The following is a 17,148-nucleotide window of genomic DNA, read 5'->3' on the forward strand; positions in this document are numbered from 1 at the left end:
GGTGGCCTCCCACTCGGTGCTCTGTCCCTGCACTAGGAGAGCCAGGACCCAGGACAAGTAGAGCCTGGGCCTCCTCCAACCAAGTCCCTTAAAGAATCCTGCAGGAGGGAGAGACCCCACCTCACCCCAGGTCACCTGGGAGCTCATGTGCCTGTGTGCCTGTGTGTCTGTGTGCCTCTGAGCATGGGCAAGGAAAATCCTCCAGGAATGGGCCTGCTTCCACTTTCCTCCCTGCTGAAGACCTTGGAGAGCTGAGGTGGGAGAACCACAGTGGGTTGCCCCCACCCTGTGGTGGGGGGGCGGGGGGGGGGGCGGCACGCTGGGGGAAATCATGCATATGAATGGACTCTGCAAGGACCTAACCTTTTCCCTCCTCAGACAACAACAGTGAAAATAAATGCTCCTGACATCAATACTTAATGGGACCAGGCCTTGCATACTAATGAAAATCTCTGCAGAGCAGCCCCCTGGAGGGAGAAAAACATGGGGACTTATTAACCCTCAAGCAGCAAGACCATGTTCCCCCCAAAGGCCTTGCTGGCCAGGCAGGGAGAGCCTTACATCCTATGCCTGGAAGTGAAACTGCTTAGTTTTTCTCTGCCGTCGAGGGCAAGAGGGCAGTGGCAAGGGTCTGACCACCTTGGGACACCCTCCATCCAAACAGACACTCCTCCCTCCCTGCCTCTTTCCAATGTTTCTTCCCTCTGGCTTCACAGTGACAGAAGCCAGAGGGAAGAAACACAGCTGTCACAAAGTCCCTCCTGTGTGTTCACATCCCACTTCTTCCAGCGAACACCAACCTAGTCCCCCATCTGAATGTCGTCTTCCAAGGTGCAGGACATGAAGAGGACTTTGACTGCCTCCATTTTGACCTCCAACTTTCTAGTTTGTTATCTTGGCTCAGATAGAAGACTCTGAGGATAAAGCACACCCCCCACCCCACCCCCGCCATGGGAACCAAAACTACCCTCTCAAGCAGCACAGACAGCCCTGAGCCTGCTGCAGCCCAACTCACCCATGACTGACTCCAAGACAATGATCCATAGGACCTTCACTGCCCACCTGCAGGCAGCCACCCGCCTTGCCCCACCCTTTCCTTCTAGAAACTGGAAGGCACCAGGCACCTTGGAGACAGTCTCTGGGACGTTAGGCCCTGTCTTCCTGGTGTGGGCTTTATTGAAATAAATTCCTTTCTTGTTTCACTGCTACTCATTTCTCTGCCTTTGGATTTTGTCAGTGGCGAGTGGTTGAACCTGGTCTGTTGGGGGCCCTCGGAGCTAAGCATTCTTGTACCCTCCCAACCCCCCCTCCCCGTGCCCTGGGTCTGAGGCAGAAGCTAGAGTGGAAGGACGAGACAGCCTTGGATTCAAAGCCTGCCCCTGGCATCTGCAAGAAGCAGCGGCCCATTTCCTCCTCAGCAAGACAAGGATGGCCGCCCTGCACTTACAGGAAAGTCCTAAAGAAGGGAGGGGAGGAGACTGTGAGTAGGGCCTGCTTGGGACAGAGCCTGTGCTCAGCAGATGGCAGTTTCCATTTGATCTGAGAGGAAAGTCAACTAGAGCCCTTCCCCACAATAGGCTCTTGTGGGAAGTCAACTAGAAAGGGAAACAGGAGGCCCATGATATGATGTCAAGGAAGAGAAATATTTGCAAATGTCTCCAAAGAATCTAACAGGGGCTGAGGGCTTTCCTGAAACAAAACAGCAAACATGAGGGAGATCCCAACAAGGAGCCCAGCTGCCCATCCCCAAACCGTGGCCCCCGCCTCAGCCTGCGGGAGGTGGCCCTGCAAGCTTGCTGCCTGTGAGGCAGGGAGACCAGTTGTATCTGGGGGAAGGTTGGAAGAAGGTAGTAGGGCTGACACAGTCTTGGGGGGCATGTAGCTGCCATGCTGTGGAAACACTCCAACAGCCCTGTGGAGATGTTCCTGTTGTGGGGGATAAACAAAAACAAAAACTGAGGCCCTTGGCCAGCAGCCAGCTCACCCCACCAGGGGCAGGAGTAAGGTCCCTTAGGAGTGGAATCCTTATATTTTGCTGCCCTAGTCAAGATTTTAGTAAACCAAAGCAGAATCACTTAGCCAATTTGCCTCCAAATTCTCTCAATAATAAAGTTATTACTGTTGCTTTAAGCCACTAAGTTTCAGGGTGATCTGTTACACAGCCCTAGAAAACCAATACACTGTTTCATATAGTACAATTCCAAGTAAAATTTCATTTGAAAAATACTATGGCTTAAGATAAAACAACAGAAAACAAGAATGTTTATAAAGTCATCATCAAATTAGACTTCTTTATCCATTGGTAAGTAACAGAACCACAGAAGGTCTGGATGTGGTGTTTATAGCTAAGTCAGGGCAGAACCAAAATCAGCACTCAACTTTGATTTCTATCTCATTGCATCCCATTCAAGAAGATCAGGTATTCAGGGAAGAAGGTGTTCAGATTTTGATCTAGAGAGAAGACTGGTTTATCCAGCTTGGTTATTAAGGCAAGAACCTAGATGTTCCTGAGGGACCATCAGTTAAATATGGTCTTCAGTTTCAATTTGACACCAAGAGTTGAAGTAAATTATAAAAGAGGTCACTGTTTATTACTATCCTGTATATATCGCTATCCTGAACGACTTGGAACTCTAAGGATCTTAAAAAAAAAAACACAGTTTATAAATAAGTTTGAAACCCATCAATCCATTAAGTAAAAGCATTGCTGCCCAAACATGGCCATTTCCCAAACACCAAATCAGTGATTTGCAACATAAATAAAACAATCAGAGTGATGAAAATAGATGGCTTCCAGCAAAATCCATTTCTGAGAGTTGCTGGCACAGTGAGAAGGGAAACCCTTTTCAGGCTTAAATGATAATAATTTGACTGGTAAAGAGCTGAGAATACACTGAAAATTATCACCTCTCTCTGAAACCCAGTTCCACAGCAAGGTGGGTACATGTGCAGCTGGGATAAAGAAAATAAAGGTACAGAGGGAATTCCAACCACAGACCCTCTGATGGCAAATTACTTTTTTTTTTTTCCTACTACACACCAGGTTGCAAATGTCATGCTGACTTCTCTCCATGGTGGATGCAAAGTTGCTAGAAAATGGCGGAAGACCTTTGCCTTGTCTCTTCCAATTCTCAGTTCTCAGATCTCTCATTTGAACACTCCTTTTTCATTGCTCTTTCTATTGCTCTCTGGAAGCACTCAGCAACATGGGGGCTTGACCCCAGACTTCGTTGGGGTTCCTGGTGCTTTCTCTGGCTTTCTGAAGAGCAATGACACAGAATGTCTCGTGTGAGCAACAGCTGGGTCATTACAACACTAACTGGATTTGTCCCCCCTTCCCCTCCACCCAAGACGTGACTTACAGTACCATGTAATTTATGTAAATGCCACCCACTTACAGTAAACAGGTGTCTGGACCCTCAGTGTTTCCTCGCCTCGGGGATTATTGCAGACAAAGGAGAAAAGAGGAGCTGCTTGAAGCTGAATGCGCCCCTTGAGTTTTGAAAACTGGAAGATTTCGAGGCATATCACATTTTCCTGCACAATCTGAAAGAATTATCACATCAGTATACCTAGAATCCCTTTCGATACCCAGACCCTCTGCCAAGAATCTGGCTTTATACGTGAGCCAGCACCCACCAAGTTCTCCTAGGAAGACTGGCCTGCTGCCTGGTTGATGGGGCCCCAGGCTCCCCAGGGTAATGAAGCTCTCACATCAGGGCAGGCCAAGGCTTCGAAACCATTGAGGACCTCGAGAAGAGAAGAATTTACCAAAGTTACGGGTTCTTCAGGTTAAATGTGGTGGGTGGGTCCCAAGCCTCAAGATAGGAAAGAAAATCATACTTTTCAAAGTCCAGTTGCGACTCCTACTCAGTAGAGTCACCGATACCGCCCAGCTCCAGGTTTGCAAAGCAAGCCCAAGGCAACCTGTGTGGCTATTGAACAGTCTGACTGCAGCCCCTAAATTATCAGGCCAAACCTAATGAGAGAAGCCTTGCTGTGATCGAGAATAATCTGCATGATTATTTATGATCACAAAGGGGGAGACTGTCTAGAAAAATCATCCTAAATTTGAAAATAAGCAAGAGTGTATGGGGTTGGGGAAGGAGGAGGTGCCCGGATGGCTCAGTCAGTTAAGCATCTGCCTTCGGCTCAGGTCATGATCCCAGGATCCTGGGATCAAGCTCCATATCCCACTCTCTCTCTCCAGCAAGTAAACAAACAAACAAACAAACAAATAAATAAAAGAGAGATTAATAGGTATTCTTTCAGAGTATCTTGGGAGGGCAACTTTGATTTCTTTCTTTTTTTTTTAAGATTTTATTTATTTATTTATTTATTTGAGAGAGAGAGAGAATAGGAGCTGAGAAGGGGCAGAGGGAGAGAAAGAGAGATAGACTCCCCGCTGAGCAGGGAGCCCAATGTGGGGCTTGATCCCAGGACCCGGAAATCATGACTTGAGCCAAAGGCAGATACTTAATGACTAAGCCACCTGGACACCCCTTGTTTTCTATTGACCAGACTATTTTACAGCCCTGCAGAGGCTAGAGGCCAACTTGTAAAAAACTAGCAGCAGAGCAGATGACACCCGACAAACACAGATTTCATCTGATAGTGACAATGGATTGCCATTGGCAAAAGTGATAATCCCCCAAATCTTTGCTTGTAAGATATTAGCCAATTTCACATGAATGAATAAATTCATTTTGTCTTTTTAGGGTTTTTTTGGTCTGCCTGTTGTAAAATTCCATTCTTCAAATTCTCATTTGAATTCAAGTTTTATCATATTATGATTCCCAATGAGTGGAATAAAATCTTCGACATGTTTGATATTTGTAGGTCCTGTATTTAACCTTTGGGAAAGTGTTCTTCAGCACATGCACTAAGCATATTCCAGAAACTTTGTAATGAGCCTCCTTAGCCCAGTTTTACCCTGCGGTTCATTCTGTAGAGCCAGATTTTTTAGCTTCCCGTTGTCCAGCTCTGACGGTATCACCCCCTTATTCCTCTGGATACAGAAAGGTTCAAGTACAATAGATTTGTATTCCAGGCCTTTTACAATCATGCTCCAACCTCTCCAGACCTACCCAGAGCTCCAGGTAAAGAGTAGGTGCTCAATAACGCATGGTAACAAATGGATGAATGAACTCACTGATACTACTTTCCTGAAGGTAGTGCTTTGTTTTTGTTGCTAAGAAAGAATGAAAGCCATCCCTTTTCCTTACTGGGCATTCCACTTAAACTATTTTGTTTATCCTGTCTTAGTTTGGCTGTTCCCAGAGGCAGACCCCAAGACAAAGATTCAAGCACAAATTATTTATTTGAGAGGTGATCTGAGAAAGCACCAACAAAGGAGTAAGAAAGTAGCCCGGTTAGAGAAAGAAAGTGATAAAGGGTGTTATGAAGCCAGGACTCACAGTAGGTGACTGAGGGCAGTTCTATTGGGGTGCCTTAGAGATAGAGCAGGAGCCTCCTCAGAGATGTTCCAACCAAGAAGTGAGGACACAGAGGGTATTTATCTTCTAATTGCCCACCTGTCATTGGCTGAGTGTTGCTTCTAGGGACTTTATCTTTTGACAGTGTAAGCATGTTCTCCCAGCCAGACAAAACCCCTCACCCAGAAAGCCGGAGATCTTCACAATACACAGCCTTCAGGCCTGGGCTATTGCACTGGAGAAGCTTCCAGCCAAGTAACTCCAGGCATTTCCTCCAGATTATAAGACAAACTCCATGGGAAGATGCTCTGCGCCACTCATCATCAGAGAAATGCAAATTGAAACCACAATGAGTTATTTCCTCACCCCACTCATAATGGCCAGTAAAAAAAGACAAGAATTTGTAAGTATTGGTGAGGATATGTAGGAAAAACGAACGCTTGTGCACTTCTGGTGGGAATGTAAATTGGTGCAGCCACTATATACAGTATAGAGGGTCCTTAAAAAATCAGAAAGAGAGCTACCATATAATATAATCCAGCAATTTCTCTTTTGAGTATTTATCCCCTCAAAATGAAAACATTAATTCAAAGAGATATATGCACCCTATGTACATTGCAGCATTATTTACAACAGCTAAGTTCTGGAAGCAACCTAAGTGTGCATTGTTACATGAATGAATAGAGAAGATGTGGAATATTACACATTCAATACAGTGGAATATTACTAATTCGTTAAAAAAGAAAGAATAGAATCTTGCTTTTTTGTGACAGCATGGATGGACAGAGAGGGTATAATGGTAAGTGAAATAAGTCAGACAGAGAAGAACAAATACTATATGATTTCACTTATGTGTAGAATCTAAAAAACAAAACAAATGAACAAAGAAAACAGAAACAGATTCACAGATATAAGAAACAAACTATTGGCAACCGGAGGTAGGGGAGGTTGGAAGGACAGGCAAAATAGGTGAATGAGATTAAGAGGTACAAATTTCCAGGTATAAAATAAATAAGTGGTGGGGATATAAAGTGCAGCATAGGGAATATAGTCAGTAATATTGTAATAACTTGGTACGGTGACAGATGGTAACTAGACTTATCACGGGGATCATTTCATAAGGTGTAAAAATATCGAATCACACCCGAAACTAATAGGATATTGCGTGTCAATCATACTTCAATTTTAAAAAAAGATTGTATAATGAGATTGGTTGGGAATCCTGCTGACCTCTGTGGCATTACTTCTCCATGCATTTAATGCGCTCCCTCTGGGCTCTTTTTCGCATGCAGGTCACAGTGTGGGGAAGCAGAGGGGAAGCCGGGAGACCAAGCACTGGAAAGCAGAATCATCCTTTTTAAAAAGATATTCTACATACGAAGGGGGAAGGCCAACAGGAGGTTCCTATCTCTCTGGGGGAGGCGCTTGAAAAGCAATCAGGGGAAGCTACCTGGTCACCTGTGGAACGGGGGCTGGAATGGAACATAGCTTTGGGAACCCATTGGGCCATGAGAAGTTTTAATTGGTGGCAAAACACAACCACCATTGGGATGCGATACAGTCAGAACAAGGCTGACTTCTCAGTTCAGCTTGGGTAATTATCCTTGGAGAGATGCTGTAACCTGTGAACTTAATCACCACACTGCCGGGACACTACCACATCCCTCTGCCTCTCCTTCCCATTTTCAGGAAGTGCCTTACCTCCCTGGGTTCCTGGGTTCTTAGAGCACGTTCAGATTTGCTGTAATACTTGTGAACGGTGTTTCTTAAACTTTAGTTGCATCAAAATCACCTGGAGGTTTGTTAAAAATACAGTTGCTGTGTCCCACCTCTAGACTTTCTGATTCAGTAGGTCTGGGGTGAATTTACAGCAGTAGGAAGTTTCCAGGCACTGCTGAAATGGCTGGACCAACCATCACACTCGGAGAACCACTGCATCCCCCACCTACTGGTTTAGAGGGTCCATTTTGGCAAGATCTTTTGGTGATCCATGCACCCACTGAAGTATAAGAAACACTATTTCTTTGGTTTTCCCAAGGACGGTACCATTGTAGATGCACAGAAGAGAAGTTAATTTATTATACACACTGGATGCTTTAGGCATTAGAATTTTTCCCCTAAAATGGTTGGTAAACGCTGAAATGTCTAGAAAAGAAGTTCCCCAATTTTTCAAGAACAGAATCTCTTTAAAAGGTCAAAGTATTTTATACACACTCATCCCCATGGGAATATCCATTTAATAGGAAAACAGCTGTCCCCTTAGACCGCACAAGCACCCAGTGTCCACAGCAAGGAACGTCTCCCCGGTGGACCGTGGTCAGATGAACCACAGAGATGAGTACGTAAAAGCCACCAAACTGAGACAGGAAAGGCAAAGCAAGCAAGCAGGAGCCAGGAAACTCTAGGAGTTCGGAGAGCTGGAATAAACTGGAAAGTTAAGAAAGCTACAACACAGGCACGAAGTTTTGCCTCTGAGGGAGACATGGCTACCTCGCTTCAGCCAGAAAGTCTTCTCTACGCCTGCAGCCAAGACAATGTCTTCTGAAGTAAGACTTAGCCCTCTGGGGCCCAGGACCCAAAGCAGAGCTGGACGCAACGACCCTCCACACTTTGTAAGGTCTGAGGATGAGCCTGGGAAAGAGAGGGCTGGGAGCAGCAGAGGAATTAGGAAGATTTCTGGAGCCAGACTGCCTCATGCAAACTCTGTCTCTGTGGCTTGCTTGCTAGCTGGGTAACCTTATCAGTCCTGCCTCGAGCAATCGGCTGGAGGCTGTCTAGCTCTGGAGAGCCCACTGTGCACAGCCTTTCCCACTCTCTGCTGGGTGGCAACCAGTCACCCGTCCCAAGGAACCCACTGTGGTGGACATAGTCATGCGTGGAAAAGTTCAGCTACAAATCAGGGCTTCCTCTACACTAATCCAGCGCTAAACACCAGCAAACCACTGCTCACTGGTAATGTTATGGGACCTGAGTAAGAGTATATATGCAGATACAGATACATTCAAACACTGAAAATTATAAATCACATTAACGCACTGTTACGTAGAATAACTCTAACCTCCAACCCTGGCAGGTAGACCTTTATGATGACTGGAAAGCTAAGTTCAAATTTAGAATTCCAATGCTCTTCCGAGTTCCCTGTTGGGTGGCAGTAGGGGGTGAGCCTGACCAGCCTTCCCTTCCCACTCTGTCCCCAGATCCATCCCGCTCCATGTGAGGACCCCCCAGCCTGGACATTCAAGCTCCCTGCAAGCCCCCAAACCACAAAGGTTGCTCTTCAGCCTCCTTTCTGGCCTAAGTATGCACATTGCTGGGGAAGTCCACTCTCAGTGGGATGACCCTAGGGAAAAGCCTGCATGGGACCTGGAAACATCCTGAGGGCTGTTTGGGCAGGGAATGCTGGAGTTCCAGGTCCTGGCTGTGGTCTAGAGGATATGGCAGAACCTCCAGGGAGACAGCACCTTGGCCCCACAGATTCCTCAGCTGACAGAGGAGGAGAAGGCAAGAAAAGGCCAGTGTGGGGATCTCTAAAGCAGCGCCTGGGCAAGGACCTCTAAGCTCTGTGGGCCTCAGTTGTCTCTTTTCACCACAAAAGGACAGTTAAAATAGCCCTAGAGCCATCATAAGAATTAATGTTAATAGCTATGTAGCACTTAGTCTTGGCCCATAAGTGGTTTATAAAGGGTTTATTATGTAAATTAAACATTTGTTCCTTGAGGAGCACACTGGACACTGGGAGTCAAAAATCCTGGCCTTTAAACTCTTCTCGGCTATCTGTTAACTGAGAGTTATTCCCTCAGCTCCCCGAGACTCTGTTTGCTTGTCTTTAGTATGGAATTTGGACTGGACATCTTCCGTAGCTAGCCGTGGCTTACTTTTTTAACTAGCAAAGGGATCTTATATTCAAGGGAGGGCAAGATAAAACAGATTCCATAGCAGAGGGGAAAAAAAAAAAAAAACTCATCTCTAGACCTAGCATTTCTGCCTGAATTAGAATTTTAAGCACGTGATCCAGTGGCGTGGGAATTTCTCCCACGGCAGAGTATGTGGTTAGTAGGGCCGCTTTGTATTCATTATGGGAGTTCAGCATTTCGATGACATTTACATTTGAAGAATCCCAGGCTGGCCTTCCCTGGTGAGGGCCTGGGGAGTGACCTGCCCTTCAGCAAGGCAGCAGATAGTGTGACAGTGAGGTCCCACATGGGTGACGGCCATTCCCCACAGCTCCTCTGGCTTGCTCTCCATCTCAGCTACACTCAGGAGGTCTGTAACTGTTACTGACTGCTGTGTAACAAACCAGCCCAGATTTAGTGGTGTAAAGGGCGACTGCAATGTAATATTATGATATTTCACAGTTATGGGAGATGATAAGGCTCAGTTGGGTGGTTCTTTTTTGGGGTCTCTCATTCATTTGTACTCAGAGAATAGCCAGGACAGGAGTCATCCCAAAAGTTTCTTCTTCCATATGACTTGGTGCCTAGGCTGAGAAGACTCAACAACTGGGCTCCTCAGATGTCCCTTTCTGTTTCTCCAGTGCTATAGTTTCCAGTATGTGGTCTGTCCATCTGTCTGGTACAATGGCTTCAGAGCAGCCATACTTCTCACATGGAGGCTCGGGGTGCCGAAGGTGTATGTCCCTGAAAGAGATCCAGATGGAGGCTCTATTAATTTCATGACCTAGACTTGGAAATCACAAACATCACTTTTACCACATTCTCTTTATTAGGAGTGAGTCGCTAAGGGAGGCCTATTTGAAAAGGGTGAGAAATGAGACCCCACCTCTTACAGTCTTGAGACTGTCTATTCGAAAGGGTACTACATTATCAGCCTTATTGGATACCCAGATGCTTCTGTACAGATCTACCTGTCCACTCTTCTATGCCCTGAAACTTATGGCAAAGCTCATCTGATGCCCATTGAAGAGAGAAGACCCAAGTGGTTACAGAAGTCCACATCTACCCAAGAGACTGAATATACCAGCAGACAATGGCCACACTATGTGGAAATAGAACTCTGATCCACAAGCCATGCAATAACCAGTGCAGGGTTCAAACCACACCCTCTGCAGCAACTGGCCCCACGTGGTCAGGACTTGGTTAGGGACTACCAGCTTCCCTAATTGTGCAGCCACTTCCAACTCAGGACCAACCAAAGAAAGCCAGATATGGTCCTCAGATCAATCACGTAAGATACTCTGCTTCTAGTTATACCACATCCTGCTTCCCCAAGCTAAAGCCTCCAATCACACACACTCAGTGTCTTTCTTTAATTTACTATAAATCTTTCCCACTCCCCTGCTTGTCTTTAGGCCTCTGACACACGCATAATAGTGGCTGTTTCCCCTGCTACAACAAATGCTGAGTAAATAGCATTCTCCTTTAGGTGGTCTTTGGTTATTTCCACAAACCCAGGGGTCTCCCCCAGAAGGGTACTACAGAAGTTGGTCTCATCAAGAAATGATGGTGGCATGGGCTAACGTGGTAGCACTGGAGCAGGTGAATGGAGGTTTCTGAAAATATCTTGAAAGGAAGCCATTGGGATGGTGATGATGGATCAAATATGCATGAAGGACAAAGATGGTTAAAGATGACACCAAGTTGGGACCCTAAGCAATAGGATGAATGATGACACCAGCCTCTGAGATGGCAAAGATGGGAATCAAGTATTGAGTTGGGTGGCTCAGTGGTTAAGTGTCTGAGTCTTGATTTTGGCTCAGGTTATGATCTCATCGTTGTGCAATCAAGCCCAATATAGGGCTCTGTGCTGGGCCTGGAGCTTGCTTTAGATTCTCTCTCTCAGGGCTCCTGGGTGGCTCAGTCAGTTAAGCAGCTGACTTTGGCTCAGGTCATGATCCCAGGGTCCTGGGATTGAGCCCCATATCAGGCTCCCTGCTTGGTGGGAAGTCTGCTTCTCTCTCTCCGTCTGCCTGCTGCTCTGCCTACTTGTCCTATCTCTGTATTAAATAAATAAAATCTTTAAAAAAAAATTATCTCTCCCTTTCCCTCTGCCCCCCACCCACCCGTGCTTGTGTATGCACCCATGCTCTCTGAGAGAGAGAGAGGGGAAAGAATTGAACTTGGGGATGGTCAAGGGTATGAATTTGGAGGTCACTAGAGCGTAGATGGGACTTAAAATCATGAGACTAGATGCGATCACACTGGGAAAAGGATGGTTCATTTCAATTAAGTATGTATTGAGCATCTACTATGTGTCAGGCATTAAGGCAGCTTTGTGGATTTAGTAGGAGAAAACACAAGAGACTGGTCCCGTGTTCAGAACTATATGGTCTGTTGGGGATTCAGATAATAATCAATTATTCATGCAAGTGAATAGGGGTCAAGTAGTATGAGAACAAGCAATAAGGGAATGTGATCCAGTAGGAGACCTCAATTAGGAGTTGTGGTTAGCTGGGTGAAGGAGGGAGGGACAATCATTCCTGGCAGGAGAAGAGCATGTGGTTCTGTAAGAGGAGGGCATCGGGCTATTGGGGGATGAACTGAGAGATGGAAGGACCACCTCATGGGAGCTAAGCAGGCAAGGTCCAGTCTAGGCAGGATCTTAGAGGCCATGGAAACAGAGTTTGTTTTTTTCCTAGAAGGAATGATTCCAGTGATTATTGGAGGAATTTAAGTGTGGGGAGTATAAGATCAGAGTGCTTTAAAATACATGTACCTAGAACCCACCCTAAAGTTTCTGATATAGGAGGTTTGAGTTGAGACCAAGGTAATCTGCGTTATTAACAAGAGACCCAGAGAATGGTGACACATGCAAATAGTCCGCGAACCCTTATTTAAAGAAGCACTGGGACTTTCTGATTCTTCAAAGGGTTGCTAAGCATCCAATGACACTGACAAGACTTGGGCATTGCAGAAATTTGTCTCAGGAAAGGTAACAGTAGGGTTTTATCAAGGCCAGACGGTTTGATTAAAATAGAACAAAAATGCACAGAGGAACGTGCTATTTTGCATGGACAGAAGACAGGGAACTCTGTCAGTCTGGGAAACCCTGTAATGTGCCCCTGAGACAGCCAGGCCTTGCACTGTTCTTTTTTATTCTTGGGGGCTGACCCCGGACTGGCTTTTCAGTAGTCAGATTTCAAAATGGCATGTTCAGGTGCCCGGGTGGCTCAGTCTTTAAGCGTCTACCTTCGGCTCAGGTCATGATCTTGGGGTCCTGGGATCGAGACCACATCGGGCTTTCTGCTCAGTGGGGAGGGAGCCTGCTTTCCCCTCTCCCTCTGCCTGCCACTCTGCCTACTTGTAATCTCTCTCTCTCTGTGTCCAATAAATAAATAAAATCTTTCAAACAAAACAAAACAAAATGGCATGTTCATGATTCCTGCTCATCCTGGGAGCCCAGCAGAGGGGAAGGCAAGTCTTCGGAGAGCATCAGCTCCAAACTCTGGTCAATCTCTGTCTGAGTTGCTTCCCAAACTTCCTTGGTGCTAAGAAGTCATTGCCTGTGATATTTTGTCTTCAGCTTGCTAACTGGTGTACCATTATCACTATAGCTCAGCCTAAACCCTGTGGAGTAAATCAACCAGGCAGAGGCCACTGGTCAGCTGGTAGTGAAAGAATTCACTCAAGGCAGAACAAAGGAGCTACAATTTTATCTAAAACACTGCAAGGGATCAGCAGGCAGGACCGCAAAGGAGAGACTGTCTGCCAGGAGGTGGTGGTGAGGGTTTATAGGTGTAGGGTGGAGTGAGATAGTATGGGAACTTGTGGATTTTTTGGTGGGGTGGGGGGGGTGGGGGTGGTGTGTAACTGTGCCAGGTTTGAGTAACCCACTGGTTAGCTAGGGCATATGGGTATTTTGAAGTGGGTCACCTAATCAGCCTTTTTGCATTCAGCATGGTGGTCTGTAGGCCCTTTTACCTTATTTGAATTTCCATTTTCAGGCCTGTTGCCTAAAAGCAGCCTCCCCAGCCCCTAATCTTCCACACGATGATTTGTCTGCATAACCCTTGAAAATAGCCCACAGAGACAATAAGGACCAACCGTGGCCCTCTCTGCTCTTTGCCATGTGAGGATACAACGAGAAGTCTGCAGTATGCAACCTAGTGGATGGCCCTCACCAGCACCCAGCCAAGTTAGAACCCTTATCTCGGTTTCCGGATACTTCCAGAACTGCATGACTCCTCATGAGGTGTGCTGCTGGATTTTGCTTTGTCAGCAAGTCTGAACACTACTCCTTAAAGAGATCTAAGCCAGTACAATATGGGAAGCAAAGGAAATAAAAGGAATCCAAACAGAAAAGAAAGTCATTTTACTTGCCTGAAACGTGATCATCTTTGTTGAATATCCTATGGAACCCTCAACAGAGCTACTATAACTAGCAAAGCATTCGTCCCCTACCTAGGCCAGAGAAAAGGCCATGAGAAGAAGCCATTCTCCTGCTATCCAGAACATGACTCAGCAGCTAAACATGACAGCTTAAGCTGTAGAAAATGGATGGAGATACAGTTGGATAGTACCATTTTTTTTTTTTTTCGGAAGTTTAGAGTATATAAACTAAGAACCAGAAGTTTGCAACACTGAAAAATCCAAACCAGAGGAGAGGCAAGAAGAAACTATTGATGTAGATTGAGAAACAAAAAGAGGAAGACATAATCACAAGATTACTAATGGCCCTGTTCTCTCCGGTCACTTCCTGGTTTTCAGAGGTGAAGGAAAGAGGATTAAAAGTAACCCAAAACGATCGTCATAAGTAAAAAACCATGAAAGCACACACACACACACACACACACACACACAAAGCCCCAAGTTTGAGTATTTATGAAGAAAAGTATTTGAGAGGAAGGGCAGACTTGAAATCAATCGATAAATATAAATGATGAAATCCCACTGCAAAATGTTTTGTATTTATTAAATTAATCAAGTACTTTTAGGGGGACTATGGCCTTAGAAGAAAAATAATAAAACTTCTTTAACAGTGGGTTTAGGGGATGGTTTATCATTCAAACTTGGAAAATAATAAAAGCTGTTTTTTGAAAAGATGTTCTCATAGATAATAATAATGAAAACGTTAAAAAGCCAAAAATGTTCATTCCTTACCATTAAAATTTGGAGAATTAAAAAACAAACACTATCCACAGAAACTATTATGCTATAATGAAACTGATAAAATGTTAGGCAGTTATACCTCAATTTTTTAAAAAAGGGTGATTGGAATAAATTACTAGATGTAAAAATTTTAAAAAGAGAGAGAATTAAGAAAGACAAAGTATGTCTTAATTCCCTTTTCTGGTTGTATGAGAATCGGGGCAATGGTGGTGGCCTGAAGGAGGGCTGCTCTATGGGAAGGGAGAGAAACAGAACTGTGAAGTAGTCTGGAGGGAAAAGCTTCTGCCACTCACGACTGATCCCTTGCCCAGATGGCAAAAAAGTCCTCACTTCATTACTGGGGTTGTTCACAGTCAGAGTGACAGGATTAGGACAAGCCTTTCCCTAAATCCCATCAGAAGGTAAATCTCCGGGAGAAAGATAGCCATCACCTCAGGCCTGACGGAGCCTTCCCACCACCGTGGGAATAACGCGACAGGACCTGACCCCAATGAGAAGCCAAGGAGAAGCCAGGCTGAAGCTAAATGTCACAGCAGGCCTACCTGGGCCGGCAGGTAAAGTGAGGGAGCAGAGCCCTGTGGTCAGAGGACTCCCAGTGGCCCACGCTGTTGCCAGGCAACGGCGGAAGCAGAGAACAATGAGCACCTGCCATCCGGGGCCCCTGGGGTTCAGTCCTTCTCCAGACCAGCCCCTGGCTAGCGCAGGACAGAGTGGGTACAATATTGCTAAAGCTTCTGGTTTTCTAAGAGAAGGCAGAAATGTGGATTTTTTTTTTTTTAAGTGTGAGACCTCTCAACATTCAAACATTAGAACTAATTCAAACATTTTTATTATTGGATAGAATAATTCAAACTTAAATTAAAAAATGGCAGAGAGGGGGGAATGCGATCCATAGGTCAAACCCTGCCTTAATTTTGCATCTTCAAGCCTTGTATGTTAAACGTTAACTCACTTAATCCCCACATGAATCCCAGGAGGTTAAGTACGATTGTCCCTATTCTATGGATGAGAAAATTGAGGCTCAGAGTACATGGGATTTGTTCCAGAATCAAAGATTGTCCTTCGGTTTCTTCTGGCAGAGACTCTTGTCATTTTTCCTGGGATTCTTCTTCAAAATTTGACTATTTTCTGTGGCATTCTTTTTCTTTACATTTTTGGTAGCTGTTAACCGTGTTCATGTGTTTCTCCACAAGGAGCCATTTTAAAGGTTGGTGCTTCACAATACATTGTTTAAAGCTGATTCTGTTTGAAAAGATGTTGGTGTCTTTTTAATTTCAAAAAAGAAAAATTGCATCCAGCTAACCTGGCTCATTCTGACTTTCCCGTGGAAGCACAGGAGTGTACCTCAGAGGTTGGAGACACAAGCAGCATCTGAAGTGAGCTAGAATTACTGAGAACCATTATAATTTACTTTAGAAGCAAATGTGTGGCTGAGGCCTTTTGAGGCCAGTCATGTAACTGGGATTTGAAGTTTACACATTATTAAGACTCAGTCACGGACGGCAACAGCTTAGAATTTTGGCCAATTAAAGATTTTTGAGGGAAGCAGTGTTGTTAGAATGACCTGTATGTGGTGGCAGTAAAAAGGAAATTAACTTTTAGTTTATTATTTTTATATCTTCATAAAATGGAACCTTTTAATCACTTTACCTTAGGCAACTGCTCTCACCATCTACTCTTGTTATGCTGCTGTAGAGGGGTGTTGGTTTCAACCATAATTCTGAAAGAATCCAGAGGTGTGACAGTATCTAATGCCGTACAGGTTTTGGGGTGTCTGGAGGTAGGAGGGAGACAGAAGGTGAAGCAGAAGCAGAATATGGGGATCTGGAGAAAATGGGGATCTCTGCTAATGGTTATGAAAATTAAGCATAAATATACCTTTCAATTCAATAATCCTACCTCAGTTCTGTAGGAATCAGTTCTGTGGAAAACAAAGTCCTAATTCATAAGGAGCTATGGGTGGCAACATTTGTTGGGCATTGTTGATGGTAGAAAAAAAAAATGGAAAGAGGCTGAATGTACATCAAAATATTGTCCCGTATCCAGACCATGGAATTTCCACATGGCCACTAACAAGCTCGTCTGTACTGGTTGATCAGAAAGGTCTCCATGATGTTTTATTAACTGAAAAATGCAAGAAGGCCAAAATTGTTCGCCACCAACAAGGCGGTCCTCATGTGATTATTTAATGTATGATTCTAAGAGCCAAGAGAAAGACATAGAAGGATGCGCACACATCTCACTTATCAGGAGAAAAGAGGTGAAGAGCCAGAGCAAGAAAAAGTATGCTGTAGGCAAGGGAATAACAGAAGAGTGCCCCCATAAAAAACAACATGCAAAATATTTTCTCATATAACATCGCACGTTCTTGTTCATCGTCCCAGGAGACTGTGGAAGTAGGCGCCCAAACTCCTTAGCACTGTCCACTAGAAATTCCGACAATGATGGAAATGTTTTATATCTGGGCTATCCAAAACAGCAGCCAGTAGATGCATATGGCCATTGAGCCCTTGAAATGTGGTTAGTGTGACTGAGAAACGAAATCTTTCATCTTATTTATTTTTTAAATTTATTCTTTAAAATTTTCTTTATTACCTTCAGTTAGCCCGAATACAGTACATCATTAGTTTTCGATGTAGTGTTCAATG

General features: G+C 44.8%; 1 long non-coding RNA gene across 1 annotated transcript; it reads right to left on the bottom strand.

The window, feature by feature from the left end:
• Positions 1-9,106: 9,106 nt before the first annotated feature.
• On the bottom strand, positions 9,107-15,115 carry LOC123394356. Its single transcript, XR_006609031.1, has 2 exons — positions 15,043-15,115; positions 9,107-10,072 (listed from the first exon to the last, which is right to left on the bottom strand). It is a non-coding gene; the product is annotated as an uncharacterized LOC123394356 (long non-coding RNA).
• Between the last annotated feature and the right edge of the window lie 2,033 nt (positions 15,116-17,148).

Source organism: Mustela putorius, unplaced genomic scaffold, assembly GCF_011764305.1.
Source record: "Mustela putorius furo isolate JIRA1106 unplaced genomic scaffold, ASM1176430v1.1 tig00003834_pilon_pilon_pilon, whole genome shotgun sequence".
Taxonomy (NCBI): Eukaryota; Metazoa; Chordata; class Mammalia; order Carnivora; family Mustelidae; genus Mustela; species Mustela putorius.